The sequence below is a fragment of the Hetaerina americana genome, unplaced genomic scaffold (assembly GCF_022747635.1).
Source record: "Hetaerina americana unplaced genomic scaffold, ioHetAmer1.1.p SCAF_7, whole genome shotgun sequence".
Lineage (NCBI taxonomy): Eukaryota > Metazoa > Arthropoda > Insecta > Odonata > Calopterygidae > Hetaerina > Hetaerina americana.
The window spans coordinates 63,890,843-63,908,656 of NW_027287316.1; the positions used below are offsets into that span (position 1 = coordinate 63,890,843).

General features: G+C 41.9%; 1 long non-coding RNA gene across 1 annotated transcript in view; it reads right to left on the minus strand.

Annotated features, from left to right (window-relative positions):
- Positions 1-17,814, minus strand: part of LOC139696723 (uncharacterized) — a 437,007-nt gene that overhangs the window by 199,636 nt on the left and 219,557 nt on the right. The gene's annotated exons all lie outside the window — the stretch shown is intronic.

Below are 17,814 nucleotides of genomic sequence, written 5' to 3' on the forward strand. Positions count from 1 at the left end.
GCGAATGAAGGGAGACGCGGAGTGACGTCCCTATGAAGGGTGCCGGGAGCTGTCTGAAAGAGAGACAATGCGGAGGGGGGGAGAGGGGAGATTTGTTCCGAGGTGGAGGTGCCGGGCGAATAAGAGGTGGGGCGGGGAGGGGGGAGGAGAGGGTGGGGCGGATGGCCAAGAACCCCGCTTGGTCTAGTGGAAGCGTGGGAGGGCAAGAGGTAATGAAAGAGGACGGAGGGAAGGGGGAAAAATTCGATGACGAGAAGAATGGAACTCCGAGATGGGCAGACAATCTCATTACAGAACGGAACGGAGACCACCCGTGTCTTCCCCATCGCATTTACTCAGCCCTGACTTGGGCATTCCTTATTTATCGACAAACGACATCGTTTCCAGGATATGAAGGCGGACCGTCCTCCACCACCTCTTCCTTCATCATTTTCCACCACCTAGCGAAGCAAATGATACCAAACAAAATTTACGAACTCAGAGCGTAAGACAAAACTCGAATATTAGGGGGTTCCCATTAATTGACATCCGAAGGGGAGGAAATAATGGATTTCCTATTATGTACTTCGTAATCTTGCTTCTGGAAAGTCAGGAAAATAAAGCCGACAGTTATTCGATCAAGTTAATTAGCTCAGTCGTGCCGATATCAACTAAATGCTGCAACTGCCTAGAGTCGCAAGCCATCGGTGTTGGAAGAGGCAGGTTGGACTATTTGATTTTTCATACAATACTACTGTGCCTGGGCATGAGCATAAAAATGTTGCATTCACCAGTTGAGAGAGCCATTCACGGGCGAGAAGTAAGGGACACGGTGGGCTTTATAAATGTATGTGTGTGTGTGTGCGTGTGTACAGGTCGGTTTGGTAGAGTTCACCCAGTACTAAGCCCTACACGACCTGTGAAATTCACACATCAGGTTGGGGGGGCTAGTTCCTTTCCCTGTACCGGTTATGGTTTCCCAGGAAGACCTGGTACCCGAAAAATCACAAAGCTTGGGTGGAGATGCAGGCGCCCAGAGTGCCCGGGAATCGAACCCGAGACCTTCCGGTCAGTAGTCCAACGCTCTACCCCATGGCCTACCGCGACCCATGTATATATGTATATATTTTTTACTACCATTACTTCTCCATCTTATATATCTATATATGTACCATTATTTCTCTATCTTCCGATAAAGACGGAGTAGAATTCCGTCGAAATTATCAAGAAATAACGTGTGAGTGTTCCTTTTTTAGGGTTTCTATATTGTTTGTTACTGCGTAATGCACTATTCGGCACTTCCGTGTTACGTCTACGAAATTATATATATATATATATATATATATATATATATATATATATATATATATATATATATATATATATATATATATAATCCGTCTTCCTCTGAAGATATAGAAGTAATGGTAGAGTAAATGGTAAAGTCATTACTTCTATATCTTCAGAGGAAGACGGATTGTTTCCGTCGAAATATCAAGAAAATGCGTGTGAGTGTTCTCTTTTTTTGTGTTTCTATATTATGTGTTACTGTGTATTGTACTATTCGGCACTTCCGTGTTACGTCTATGAAAGCATATATATATATATATATATATATATATATATATATATATATATATATATATATATATATATATATATATATATATATATATATATATATATACTTTTTATATACTTTTTATACATATACTTTATATTTCTATATATATATATACACCCACACACATATATATATACTCGGGTATATTATGTATACACATACGCCTGGGTCTGCGAGGGGAGATGTAAGGAGGGGAGCCGGTTGCTAGGAACCGTTGCTATGAGATTGTGGGGAGCAATGGATTTGGAGTTTGGGGAAGGTCATGGTGGGTTGCTGGAGAGAGAAGAGGGGTTGGCGAGTGGGGGGAGTGTGGAGGGAGAAAGGTGTGAGGGGGCTGGCGTAGGAGTCCAGGGAAGGGAGAGGGAGGGGGGAGCGCTGAGATGCTATCGGGGAGAGGGACGAAGGGAGTGATGAACGACTGGGACGGAGGCCCTTCGAAGGAATAAAACTTATCGGGAATGGCGCAAGAAGAGCCAGTTCCTTCGGTGACTGAAGGTCTACGCGATCGTCTCTTTCCACTACATTACTCCTATTTCGAGGAATCGTACACGAGGCACAGGAAAATGGCAAAAAAAGAGAGATGAATAATAAATGTAACGGAAAGGGCTGAAACCGTACGTTTAAATGCTCAACGTCAAAGGCATTCATAATCATTTTACGTAATTTTAAACAACGTTGCCGATCACTGCTAGTCAGCAGACCTCTCTCAATAAAAGTATAAGATTGGCTAATAGGGTCCAGATTCATCTACATATACAACGTAGGCCAAAAGCCCCCGCTAGGGTGTATGGCAAAGAGGGGGGTTCCACACCAGGGAACAACATCAAAATAAAATACTTGGGTACACAACAGTGATGGTATAATGTGCTTTTTCAGAAATTCCGTACGTTGCTGCATTGGTATGCAATATTTTGCTGACTATTCTGATACCGCGTGCGCGTTGTTGGATGGATTTCATGTTGCATCCTGCGGTGCAATTGTATGCTGGTTTATGGTGTATGTGTTTGCATGCGTGTGGGATGAAGGGATTTTGGCACGAGTGTGTGCGCCACTTTGGGTATAGAAGTGCATGCATGTGTTGTTTTTGCATGTGGTTTCGCTCCTTTTTACGGGTCGTGACCTAACACCCCCCGCCACACGCCTTTGCGGCGGCTTGCGGGGTATTATGTAGATGTACCTGCATCAGGCAAGAAACCCTGGGATTCCTACCGAATTAATCCGTTAGACCAGTCGGCGAACGCATGCATACTAGACATAACAGTTTCGGGTTTAACTTCGTGGAATTCCTTCATGATTTAGGGAAAAAAGAAATTTTACACTTCCATAATAAATTTTCTTGTGAGAGTGTAAAGTTTCTTTCATACCCTCAGCATGCATACCAATTCAGTAACACACTGCATTCCCGAAAAAAATTCTTAGTTTAAATAATGGAAAACATGAATGGAAAACTGTGAAAAATGAAACTCAAGATTGATATAATTTTTACAACACTACGGTACCTAAGTTTGAAAAGGTAATGGGAAAAATAAAAAAAAAGATTTTTTGCCCCCCAAAATTAGACTAAAAAACCTTTTTCTTAGTGTCGCCGTCGTCAGATATTCCCATCTCTACGCAATTGCAGGGAAATTCGATTTACATATGTCCATTATACAATTAATTTTTCTAATCTTATTTCCGTGATCTCTGCCACCACAGTGAAACATGAAACGTCCACGTCCACGAGAATGGTAGATGAAAAATAAATATATAAGACATTCCCTAATAGAAGTGCTGATTTAAATAAAGTTTTTAAAATTATATAATACTGTAAATTTAATTAATACTGTCATTCATAATGAACACGTCATTTTACAGAAGTCCAGCTAAAGATATCAGTTGATGTTTCTGCTTAACTCTTAAGTAAAATTTCTCCTAATGAACCTCTTATCTTCTATATAGGGTTTAGTTCCACACTTTGAAACTACTTAAGCGTCTACAACAGGTTTGTCAGAAATCGTTCCCGAGTTAAAGATACCGACCGATTAGATCCCGCTAAAATCACCTTTTGAGATAACTACGTTCCACGACGCAATCGAACGTTTAATTCTTATACGTTTCAGAATCGCATTTAATCCGTTGCCTAACTGCTTTTCAGAGTACGACGTAGTTTCCAGCGTTAATTTTTTGATACGATCCATGGCTTCAAAGAATACATTTTGCATACTCCACACTTCGAGGCTTCACTTCGTGGAATTGCTTGCTGTCCGTATTAAATGAGTTTGTAATTTTCCACAGACTTCAGAAGTCTGTGGAAAACTACAAACTCATTTAATATGCATAATACATTTTGTATTTATTTCCACATAAATATTTATCGAGCCATTCACAATGTTTCAATGCGTAACGTCATTATCTGAAGATGAAGCTACGCGACACTTGCGTAACGTATTTATAATAACAAACTCAAACCTAGGTTGTTATAATAAATATTTACGTGGAAATCAATATAACGTGTATTATTTGAAGTTATTTCTTTTTGGAGGACCAACCACCAGTATATAAGGCAATATTCTTATGAAGAACGAATTTCAAATGCTCGGCTATTAAGAAGGACAACGGCTGGATTACTTCGAAATTAATAATCATTCCTTCGCAAAAAAACATGATTCATAATCACGATATGAACGGCTAGCAAGAACACATTAACCACGGCCTTAGTAAGTTCTGAGCGATTGGGATAAAAGGTGTAACCTGTAGAATACTGCTTTTGAGTTCTCTGCAATTTAGTCCCGAGGAGAAAATACGAAAGAAACTGTCTGAAATGAATTTTCATAAAACTAAGGAAACGCAGATTTCTCATCCTTTATGAACTGGAAACATGAAGGTCTCCATACGAAGGATGTGACACTTTTTTTTTAAATAAACATTTGGCACACTAAAAGAAGCTCCTTCGCGAGGGACTGGAAATACGAAGGAGACTCCTCTCTGCGAAGAGATGAGCAAGTTTTGTTTTATGAATTTTGCTATTTCACGGAAAGGAAGCTTCTTCAAATGACAAGAGGAGGAAATTTTCGAGGAGGACACCACAGAACTCCAGAGGTGGAAGAATGCAAGAGTGAGCGGGCAGGAGGGAAGCGAGGAATGAAGGATATTGAGCCCCTGGTGGGAGGAGCGAATGAAGGATGGGACCAGAGGAGAGTGGCTGCTCCGACGAAGATAAAAACGCAAACAAGCGACGCGCGCGGGGCGGGGAGAGGGAGAGGTTGTGGAAGGAGTGGGAGGAGGAGATTATACGGGAGGGTCGGGGGGAAAGAGAGCGAGGGAGGTAGGGAGAGAAAAGGGGGATGAAGGGCGGGTGTGCGGTTGGGGGATAGACGCAGTGGCAGAGGCGTATGAGGGGCGGCCGACGAGGGAGGGAGAGAGAGAGAGATGGTCTCTCTTTTTTTTCACGTTATATGGGCGGGGAAGGTTGGGGGGATGGGGAAGAGGTGGGGAAAGTCGACTGTCCCTCCTCGGCATTATTTTCTCTCGAAAAAATACCGGAAACAAAATAAATTGCGGTCCTGGATGGAATCCTTAGGACGCCCTCTTTTGAGGGGCGGGAGCGCAAAGGTTTCGCGGGGAGGGGACGCGAGGAAACGGTTTGCTTTCGTGGGAGGCGGAGGTGGACCGGGAGGTCAGGACCCTTCCCTCCGCCCCAACCACTCCTCCCCCCACCTCCTGCCCGCCAGCCGTCTCCGGAATTGACGGCAAAAGGGAAGGAAGAAGAGGAATGGTCGCCGCACTAAGACGCCAGGGGAGACGAGGAAGGATCAAGGGTAGACTGATGCGCCCGGCTTGGGGATACATATTTTGACCAATGTGCCACCGGTGAGTGACACCGGGTATGAGTAAAGAGCACGCTGACACCCACGGGGGGATGCGAACTATCCCCTTCCGATATTAAAACTCTTGGGTCAAAGGTCAACGGGAACGTACTCTCAACATTCATCTAACAATTTTCTACGCGACTGTCGCTCAAGATGATCACGAATAACGTAGAAGTCAAGAGATTTCAAAACCGCACCTAAATGAATTCTTTAGCAATGGATAAATTTGCTTACACTTCATCGCAGTTATTTCCTAATCGATTTAAAACGCAGAAATAGTATTGAAGAAGTTATGCCACTTGATTAATTCCAAGGAATGAATTTGTAAATAATGAGAAACAATTAACCTCTTAGGAATCTCTTAACTTAATTGCTGTAACGCTAAGATATGCTAAAAGTTCTTGCTTCTCAAATTTTGGAAATACATTTAAGAAATTACCAATAAATTGTAAAAAAATCAAGTGAACTTGTTAAATACCCGTCAAAATTAAAATTGAAAAATAAGTAAAAACACTTCCAAAGAAACTGCGGGAGATGCCGCAACAGTAACGTTTAACGGTGTCATCCGCTAATGTAAACATTTCAATGCAACAATTGTTGCTTTGAAGTAAAATCACGTTTACTTTCTTTATAGAAATTAAATTCTGTGTCTCCTTTGGGGAACATAAATTTGTATTGAGGATTTTCCTTTGGCACAGCAGGTGTTTCTGCCCATTTAGTATAGCGTTCGGCTATAGGTCACAAGGTCTCGAGTTCAAATCCCGAGTTACACCTCATGACCCCCCATTTAATATCCAAGACATCTACGATTGTCCAGTTAAACTTCTTGGAACATTGACTGGGGGAAAGGAATTTCACTATCTCCCCTGAATGTGTAAATTACACAAACCCTAGTTGACGGTGAGCTCTACACTGGTTTAGCTAGACCGACCCCCGGATTGACTACTAGCTAGGCTAGTTTTCTCTTTATTTAAAATTTTTAATATTAATGGAAAACTATTATTTGCTAATTTACGTCATGACCAGTTTACATTCACATGTATTAGAGGCTATAAAGACCGGTTTCTCGTTAAAATTATAAGCACATGAGTAAAATCGATCTGGATCTTTATGTAGACATTTTACCAGATATGAATGAATACTTGTGAATATTATCTAATTCTTAAGTTCAACGCAAGACGCGATTGGCTCTCACGTGAAACATTTGTCTTGCTTAAGATCTTGGGAAAGCACCATTATCGCATTTCCCACTCTATTACAGGAGATGCATTTATGTTTCATTATTCGCCTGAGGCGTCCAAATGTATGAACGGAGACGAGATAAGATTGTTCTTCGATTTAAACTAGATTTTATGGGACCCTGAGCCACCATCACACTTGGGAAAAATTTGACGTAGGTAAATGGAGAAAAAAAGGCATTTGTTTTTGAGAAAGGACTTTTTTGTACTTCACCTATTCTTGCAGGATTAAGATGGGATTACTAAGGAATCGAAAACAAAATTCCCATTTGGTATGAATTTAACAATCAGACGACCAATATTGGAACTTCACCTTCATATCCATATGGAACAGAAAACAATTCGAGTCTCGCGTATAAAAAATTAAAATTGGATTGCGAAGCATAAGATAAAATTTTAAATATCGAGTTTCCCTACCAAATTCCCAAAACAAGACGTTTTTTCATCTCTCTCAACGGGGATAAAACGGCTGAAAAATACCATTCAAATGCAAATGGAAATTGAGCTCGAAATAAGTAATTAGCAATATGGGGATTGGATGATGGATAATTACAATTGCAGATGATGAATACCGCTAATGTTAATTTTTTAAATCGCACAGCAGTTCAAAACTTTCCCTCCAACGAAATTTTTTATAAACCATAATTGAGTGCTCTCAGTTTTGATTAATTGAATTTTCATCGCATTGTTAACAAACCAACACAAGTTGGGAAATGGAAATTACAAAATCTTGCCTAATAATAATAATGTGAACATTTACGAAATCTTGTTTCGAATAAAAGTGAGAGTTGATAAAAAATATTTCCACGACCTCACATGCATGGATGGCGTGGGCGATCAACTTGAGCTCAAACATTTTAAAGGCTACGCTTTGCACCTTCAATTTAAATAGTTTACCGAGGATATTTTGATTGCGTGAAGTAAAAACTGGTACTATTATTATTCTAAAAATTTTTCGATACAATGAAAATTTTCAATATTTTTTCGCAAAGCAGGATCAAACAGCAGCAACAGACAAAAACCTCATCTCGGCTTTCAAATTAAAGAGAAAACCCATTGAATAAATTTTGACAGAGGACATCCGAAAGAATATCGTAAGAACAATAATTGAAATTATTTAAATCCATGCCAACGAATTAAAAATACCCTAAATTCTCTCGACACCCAGCACTCTGAGCTAACCTCTTTGAGCAGTTTATAACACAAAAAATCCATAATACTAAATTTATATTGACCGACTATATTTTTTCCACAATTCAGTTCCATTGTTGATTCTTTGAAAGACAATCAAAGTCGACTCTCCGAGAGAAAAAAATACCAATGGAATGGCATTTATTCATTAAAACTTCGACAGCGAAGACGCGAAATAAATGGAGAATATACGACGGGCGGGTCGTGCTGGCATATTTTACGTAGCACACCAGGACAGAGACGTAGAAAGGATGGAAAATGATGGGTGTGTGAGTGGTGGTGGTGGGAGACGGAGAGAGAAGAGGAAAGATTAAAGAGTGGGATGAAAGCCAGCTCGCCCACGGACGAGAGAGGAAGGAGAGCACACGAGCGAAGATGGATGACGGAGGGGGAGAGGGGACGACGACGTGGGAATACGCGATGAGAGGAGGACGGCCCCCCTTCCGAGGACGGACCGGCTGCTTTGGGGGACGGGGAGGGGAGGGACTAAGGGAGGAGGAAGAGAAGACACTGCACACGTGAAGGGGGAGGAGAGGCACTCGGATGCACACACCCGCGAAACACAAACAGTCAGTCATCCCCTCCCCCTCCCCTGCCTCGGTCCTCCTTATCCATCTTCGCCACTCTTCGTCGTCCCTCCGCAGACGCGACGTCTCAACTCTCGTATTGTATTACTAAAGGACTGCTAAGTAGTCATCCATAAACCAAGTGACGCGAATTTAGGTCGCTACCCCCTTCCTCTTAACCCTCCGTCCTTCCAAACTGAACCACTGCAGGAGGACTCTGGCTCGCACCCCTTCGCTCTTTTTCCGCGTGACTCGCATTTATTTTTTACGATTCTCGGTAACTATACAGGGTGCGTTCCAAAAGTAATACAATTGAATTTCCCGCGCCCATCCTATAGGTCGTATTGGGACCGAACCACTTAAGTAGGTTGGGAGGACGCTAAGCTTTGCCGCGAAACCGGTCTCAGTGCTCTCCAATCTGTGGAAGCGGCAGGATGTCAGTTATTGGAAACCTCTGCGCGCCGAACGTGTCACGATAAATATGAAATCGACGATCAAGCAACGTCACGCGATTAATTGTTGCGCCAAACTGGATTTATCTCTTGAGGAGACGAACAAAATGATTCGTGAGGCTTACGGGGACTCTGCTCATTCCTACTCACAAGTTTCGAGGTGGTTAAAGGCCATAAAAGAAGGCCGGGATGAGGTTCACGACGAACAACACTCTGGGCGGCCGTCAATCAGCAAAACCGACAACAATGTGGCTCGTGCTCGACAGTTGTTGGACTCTGACCGTCGATTGATTATCAAGATGGTTGCCAATGAACTGAACTCATCGTTTACTGTTGTGTTTCGCATTGGAACTGGTTAAAAGGGTCATCAGGACGAGAAAAGACATCTCCGCTACCTGGCAACTCCATCACGAAAACGCGACTTGCCACAACGCGCTACGAGTCCGCGAGTTCCTAGCCAAATACCAGGTGCCAACGCTGCCCCAGCCTCCCTATAGTCCAGACGTCGCCCAAGCAGACTTCTTTTCGTTCCCTCGGATTAAGGCAGCCATGAAAGGAACCCGTTTTCCGTCCTTAGTAGAGATCCAATCAGCCGCGACGAAGACCTTACGAGAGGCCCCCGAAGACGCCTTCCAGGGTGCGTACCAGTCATGCCAGAGTCGCTGGAAAAAATGTGAAGCGCCCCAAGGACAGTACTTTGAAGAATTTTAAGTGTTTGTGCAAACCTGTTCAATAAATTACTTTCAAAAAATTATTGAATTACCATCGGAACGCACCCTGTAGCTTGGGAATCGAAGATTGGAAGCGTTAAATCATCATGAATCCGACGAGAACGTGTGTCCATCGTTACTCCTGCTGCATCAGACCCTTCAAGAATCATTAATAGCTCCAGTCATGCAATTTCTTTAATTTATTTTTAATTAAATATCAATGTCACATAATACATTTATAAATGAATATTTCCACAAGAAACTATTAGCCTTACTGTAAAATAAAGCTTCAAAATAAAAATTTAAAAATAATTAGTGTCCAAATTCTTTGGTTAAAATCTAAAAATTTCTTTTGCAAAAAATGTGTACCAACTAAGTATATCACTGTAAAATAAAATGCATCTTTTATTTGTAACCTGGATACTGACGGTTACTAACTGACGACCCTACCCTTTGAGAAAGCATCCAGCACAACGTTCCTTAAAGAAGCTGACACGTGGCTTCTGGATGCCCTGAGGTACCTCTATCAAATGAAGTGCGTTTTACCATCTTCATTTCTTGCTCTGCCAGGAACTCGAACTTGCGGTTCTCTTTTTACATCTCGATAAGTCACATTACGGGGGATAAGCCGACATGTATGCCCCTCGTATTCAAGAGCTGGGATTCGATGGGCCTTTGAGTTAGCAGCCGTTCGCGTTACCTACCAGATTAACCTGCATTACATGACTGGGGTAAAAACATGCAGCATAGCGATGCCTTCATTATGCTGTAAGTGGTCATTTATAAATGGTAAAATAAATGTTTTGATTTTATCATCATGCAATACCTCGAGGAAGCCGGAGAAGAATTAAAACGGTAAGAACGCAGCTAAGAGCAATGCGACCGGTTATTGCTCACGTCAATTTAATTTTCGCACCGACGGACGTTCAACTCGACGGAGACAACTTAATGGCATTCAAACACGCTAAATACTGGGTGCCCTTGTTTTTTGCAAAATTTCTCCATAGGTGAAATGTTTTGAATAACATTTTCATCTACTCCTCATCTTAGTCTGACCCCTAACACTGTCCAGCTCAGGCCATAAAGAAGTGTTTTATTATTTTCGACATAATAAGGTCCTCCTAGATTGGTTATATAGTATATGATAACTGAAATTTATTATGTTTTTAAATTTCACTTTCATTACTCCTTGACTTTATGGTGTCTCACACAGTAATTATACTCTTATTGCGGCAATGAAGCTATATACTGCCTTCACATTGCACATTCTTTGTCACGCGATTTAATTTCACTGTAATTTACCAGATATCATTTTTCAGTACAAGGAAAAGTATGAATTTATTCCCCCATTAAAACGCTAAAAAGTACAGAAAAATGAGACGTGCATGAAATGGCCCATGCCTTCAAGAAAAGTAATCTATTTATCCGGCAAAATCATGCGATTGTGCCCGTGCCGAAACGGAAAGAATTGTGGGAGTTCTCAGTAAAATGCTTTTCTATCCTGTAATTCACACGTACATCTTATGGGTCACAAATCTCATACCCTTCTAGCGTGTTGTTGCGAAACAACAAAAAGATATGACTACGCATCATATCAATGAGGGAAAGCCAATAGTATTCACTGAAAGTAACGTTTCACAGTTTTTTTCTAATATAGATCACATAATGTTGTTACGCAAAATGCGATTGCATGCTGCCTTTTATCTCTGCCCACGGGTGGACCACTGAGGAAAGAAATACAACTAGGTCTTTCCAAGAGTAGTAGGAATGAGTCGATTGAAAAACTTTATTACCAGAATTGATACATTCACTCTAAAATTTTCGAAGTACGATTAGCACCTTTGTGCGTCCACACACAGCTGCCCGTGGGTATTTAACGCCTCGTACGCCTTCTGGAAGACGGCGCCTGGAATGCTGCTGGCATCCCTCGTCACGACCTAAAGTAACACTTCCACCGAGCCGTGGTGACGGCCTTTCAGCACGCATTTGTGGCCGTGGAAAAGGAAGAAGTCTGGTGGGGCAACGCCAGGGCTGTAGGGTGGCTGACGTATGGTCGAGAACCTCTTGGCTGATCCGCGAGCGAGTTTCCTTTTGCTTGTCCGAGAGCACTTGCGGCACCAACTTCTCACACACCTTTCTCATGCCCATGTTCCCCCTCACAAGTCGATGCACATCACTTTTAGGGATACCAAGTTCATCAGAAACCATGCGAGCACTTAATCTACGATTCTTGTCCAACAAAGCCTCCACTCTTCTAAGATTTTCGTCACTCTTTGAGGTCGAAGGGCGTCCTGAACGTTCGGTGTCGTCAACATCTTCTCTACCCTCCCGAAACAACTTGTGCCACTAAAAAACACCCGACCTATCCATTATGCTATCACCATTAGCTAGCTGCCTTGAGTATGCCATGAATCTCTTTCCCGGTTTTAACCGGTTTCACGCAAAATCTGATGGCGTAGCGCTGTTCCAATAAACGATTCATGACGGAGCGTAACGTGGTCACGTTATTGAGGTTTCACAAACGACCGATCCTCACTCCGCTAAGGCTAGGAGCCCGACTGCCACCGGCCTCCAGCCTTTTCCGAGACTCCCCTCTCTCGAACCCAAGCAGAGAAACCGCCGCCCGTCCATCCGTTAATTCGGAAAAAAGTCACACTACTTTTGGGACAGACCTTATATTTCACCAAATAGCTTTTTAGCTAGGGTCACCTGCAGCCCAATGACAGCTGCCCAATTCACCTACGTAAATACAAGATGACGGTTACGTTTAATAAGCCCGCGAACACGACTTTTTTTAATACCCACATTATGAAATATTTAGGCAAGGGAAATTACTCTCCAGTCTTTCCGTCTCGGTTGATCCTCGCCTCTTTCAGCCTTCCCCTTCCGTTCAACATTCCTCCTCCTCCGCCTCTTTCTCCCATCTCTTCACCCTTCCCCGCACACCCCCTTCCTGCACTTCGCACGGACACTGAGGGGGCAGGGGCAGGAAGCGCGCCAGCGAATGGAAATGGGGGAGGTGAAAAAATAAATATTTCGCATTTCAACTCCAAGGGCGAGTTATGAAAAATGGAAGAGTTTAGCATTCGACCCACCCACTTCAGATCTCGGTGGGCCCCCAGTTTAAACGGACGCCGGACGGAGAACGCAAAATAGTGGAAGTACATAGATGGTGGGATAGAAAACACGAGAGGATGGTGACAAATATTCAGCGTACATAGAAAAACATGAGGGGGGTTACCTCAAGATGACGTGGTTACTCAATCGATATACGAAGGATAATTCGACTATCTAGGCACAAATAACCGTCAGTGGTCTCAGTTCTATCAACAGTTAACAGCGTTAGTGGGCGATAGAACTTACTCCGTTAAAAATAAAGTTGGGCTAAAAATATGGTGACAAAAAGCAGAAATGTTATTAATAGGTACTCTACCGTTTAAGTTAGGTATTAGATGGACACAGATTGCACACTCCTATATTCCTTAGCCTCGACAAAGAAGACGCAACAAACCACGCTCCATTGAACTGTTTTCAATTCCGCCTACATTCTACCTTCCTCATTCCGTCCAACACGCCCATCCTTTTCCTACCCCTACCTTGATTGCCTAACGTTCTCCCCTCTATCACAGTCTTCAGCATTCCATCGCCAATTAAAATGCTCTGCATTCACCTTTCCTGCCTTCTTTGGATTTCTCCCAACAACCATCTCTCTTCCCCACTAGTGACTAGTACTTCTTTGGTTTTCCTTACCGTCCATTTCACCACATTTTCCATCGTTATCCACACCAGCATCTCAAAAGTCTCTACGCCTATCTTCCTACTTCAGTGATCAGGATTTCGAGCCATACAAAACAGGGCGCCATAATAATTATTTCGGAGTCTTTTCTTGATCTCCTTACCCTCAACGCCCCTGTCATAATTCCCTACTCTTCGTGAAAGATTCTTTGCCTTTGGAAATTCTTATTTATTTATTCAGTATAAGTCCGAAAACAGCACATTTTGGCCTTTACATCGAACTATTAACAACGATAATAATGTCACATTTACAAACACCCAAGCCCTAGATAGAGGGAAACTCACCCAGGCGGGAATCGAACCCGCGACCCTTGGAATTGCAGACGAGGACGTTACCCCGCCGCCACCGGGATCGGCAATATTATTCTTATTCTTATATTCCTATTACTTTGGAAATTGAGGTCCGAAAAAATTCTGAGATACGTAAACTGTATCACCTGCACTAGCTTCAGCTAGACTAGACCTACTTCAACTAGAGCTAGCCCTCCTATTTTAACATTTCACTGTTTTCCTCTTTCTCGAACAACTTTCACCTTTGCTTTGTTCACACTGATGCTCATCTCATATCCATCACGATGATTTTCTAATGCGCTCAGCAATGATTGTAATCCCTTAACTAACTGGCTAGCTTAACAAAGAAACTGCGTGAGATGCCGCAACAGTAACTTTTAACGGAGTCATCCGCTAATGTGCATTTCAATGCAACAATTTCAGAGTAACAAAATCATTCGCCTTGACTGGGATTCGAACCCAGATCCCTCAATTTCCGTCGAGTGCTTTGGCCAGTTAAGCTATTGAGGCGTCCTCTTAAAATTCAGAGTTAAAGAGGACGATAGCTTAACTGGCTAAATCACTCGACCGGATATTGAGGGATCTGGGTTCGAATCCCAGTCAAGGCGAATAATTTTTACACTCTGAAATTGTTGCATTGACATGGTTAACTTAAGTTTGACCATCCGAAAACCTAACTGACTTTATGGAGATTTGTCGTAGAACGGATAGATTCAAAATGTCGTATTTTCCTCGAACCATTAGAGATCATAATAGACATGAAAGCAATCGACTAGGAGATAATTAGAATTGGTAGCGTTTATATTTGTCGTTATCTTGCATGTTTCTTCCCCAGTTCCTCCCATGGCAATTTTACCATTTCATCCACAGATGCGTCGAAAAGCATGGTTTGAGTGCGGCAATATTAAAAAAGCATTGAAAAAAACAATAACGATGGGCGATCATGACAAGCTTTTCAATTAAGGATAAATTATTGCGCGACTCTGCGAATGTGATCTCTTTTCATTTTCCACGACGCTGAAGTTCCTTTCATCTAACAGATATCTCTAAGATGGATTTACGATTGTATAAATATCTTTCAAGTAAACTAGACAGTTGAATTAGCGGGGAAACACGATGAATCCTGGGAAATTATAATAACGGCGGGTTGAGAGGAATGTTTGTAAACGCGGGAACAAGTGATGCCCACGTACACGCATCCTACAAGGGTAGGGGGTGGAGAGATGTAATGAGCGAGAGAACAGAAAAGGAGATGCCAGGCTGGGAGACATAAAATTGTGAGTTACCCCAGTCGGAAAATAACACGACAGCGAGGATACAACAGGGCGACTGATGAGCAAATGAAGACCTACGGGCGCCATGTTCATGCGTACAAGGGATGTGTGCTCGTCTGCATGTTTTCATACGCGCCCCTGGCAATCGCGCTGCAGCCTGCAAACAAAATACGTTCGATTTCATGAATTCGAAATTCCAAGTCTCCCAAAAATTTGGTTATGCATTCACGTGATTAAATGACTTCCTCGAATTATATGAAGCGGGTGTTTACCCAAACAGCGTCATGCGTTCGCTCCTACTGTGGGGACCTATCCAAATATCTAGGTATTGTGTCAAACCTCAAATAGTAGAAAAGCTTGACGAATTAAGACGTGGGGGATGTAGAATTTTGATGCAGTGTGTCTGAACAAGGAAAACTTCTAAATTTGACAAAAAAACAGGATAGACACATAGGAAAATTACTTATTCTCGTTCTCCTGAATCTGAATTATCTTATGTTCAACTTTAAAGTTGAGACTTCGAAATTTAAACCATTGCTGGGGATTGAGTCAAAAGCAAGGGTTTGACATAATATTATGGAGGTTGGACATACGTGACAAAGTTTGAAATGGATGAGGATTGTAAGGCAAAAAATCGTGAAGTTATATTGGACATCTCAGGAAAAAAACCGTGGCACTATTTTTAATTAAACGTGAAAAGCGTTAGTAATTTCAAATATCTGATATGCTGAGCTTAAATGATGAATATATAGCCGGATATATAGTACAAATCCAGGAATACTTCATTCATCACAACCAATATTTATTGCTGAAATATTTTATGCGAAATATTTCATCAGCCGTCCTCGGAGAAGTAGTGTACAAACGTAGACCGTCGGTCGACCTGGAATGTTCGTAGGTTAACTAGCCATCAAACTCGGTTAAAGGGCATAGGGACGTATCTCGTCCCAGGAATGTACGGCGAATGTACTCGTACGTCCTGTAGTGATGTACAGCCTTGCCCAGAGTATGTTTCGTAATTGATTACTCGGTGCGATATGACTTCAGTCAGTGGAGCACATTAAAAACTCAATTACTACTATAAACTAAGATAATCATCGCACTTCATCCAGTGAATCTAATCATCTAGCTAGGAACGTCATTAAATAAATAGCGAATTTGAGTCCGCTTTCTGCAAGAATTTTGCCAAAGGCAGAACGCGACTGCGTACATAAAATACTATAACGCTCGGAACACAGCCACCGAGAGGTGGTTGTATTCCGTTTCAAGCGGTAGGATTAAAATTGTCATCTTCATTAACTAAATAACTTTTCGAGTCAATTTCACTTTTACAAGTAAATGCTATTATTGCTTTGATTTCATTTGCTTTAATTTTCAAAATATATGATGACATAAACATACAGAGGTTGGTCATAATCGGACATTTAAATGTTCGGTGTCTACGTTCGCAAATATTCCAATAGAAATTGTAATTAAAAAGAAATTCCTTCTGTGGTCACATGTGAAATTTGATATGGATTTGGCAGAAGAGAATACGGACACTGGCAATTTTAGCACGCCACCTTCGAATTGAGAATTATTTAAAAGAGCGCTGCAGGGTAGCTGAACTAAGATTCTTTAGTCAGTGCAAATGTATTTAAAAAAGTTATTGCATCTTTATGGCAAGGAGAAAGTCATGACCTTGACGTCCGCGCCATTCATAATGATTTTCATCGGTAATGTAGTAGTCCTCCATAAAATCCTCAGCTTAATCTGCATTTGCAGTCTGCATCCTCACAGATACCTGTACCGTATACCGCCGCCGTCTCGGAATAAACTCCAAAAAGCTTCCCCTTCGGTGCCACAGACCGCTGAGCCCCTGGCTCGCTTCCAAATTATTTTCAGGATTATTCTTAAAGCTTTAAAAAAAAAAATAAGGACGATGCTGCGCATAATCCGAAACCATTTATGGAATTTTAAACAATACTTTCTAAGGAATTATGAGTCATACGTCCGTGGTTTCCACATTTCTTCATGTTTCCGTCATATAAGACGTACACAGAGGCATGCCACGAGATTAAAACGGAATTTTTGCTGAGACGCAGACTAACTTTTAATCCAGCAATGCCTGTTTAGTAGTAGTTATGCAAATAACAACGCATACATATTATTACATCAGTATTTTAAGTGATTGCTAACTATTATTAATAATTTTGAGGAAGAGAGGGCGCAAATATTACGGTGCGAACAATAAACTTCAATTACGACTGGCGACATTTCGTAGCGGCCGAGTTACGGGGGAGGTGGGAACTCTTAACATCGACCTTTGCTAACTTTGCCTCCGAAGAGGTTCCCGAGGAGGGCATCGATCCCGATGGGTGAATTAATGTCCCTGCTTGAAGTGGTTGGTCCTTGCATGGAACTAATACAAGGGACTACATTCCAGAGAGACTTCCTGCGGGATACCACGAACTTATCGAACGGATCGTGTGACAAAAGCCCTGGGACCAGTCTTATAATTTAACGCTTCGCACATTGTAATTTTGAGCGAAATTCGCAAAGAGTTTCGATAGAAGACAAAAATAAAAAGAGCACTGCAAATTAATCCTAATCGAGAAAAGATAACCAGATCATTTTGGATAAACACAGTCAGAGTAGTTCTATTACTTTTAGGGACAGGTTTAAATAATTGTCACGCCATTACGAGCAACCACAATCAAAACAAAAGCTATAACTACTACTTCTTTTCATCTTGAAGTAAAGCTAACATAATTCATAAGAAGCAAGCGACGTTCCTCGGTCCCATGGAAAAAATTAGAAGATGGAGTTAACTTTTTGAATTGGTCTGACTCCAATTATAACAGGTG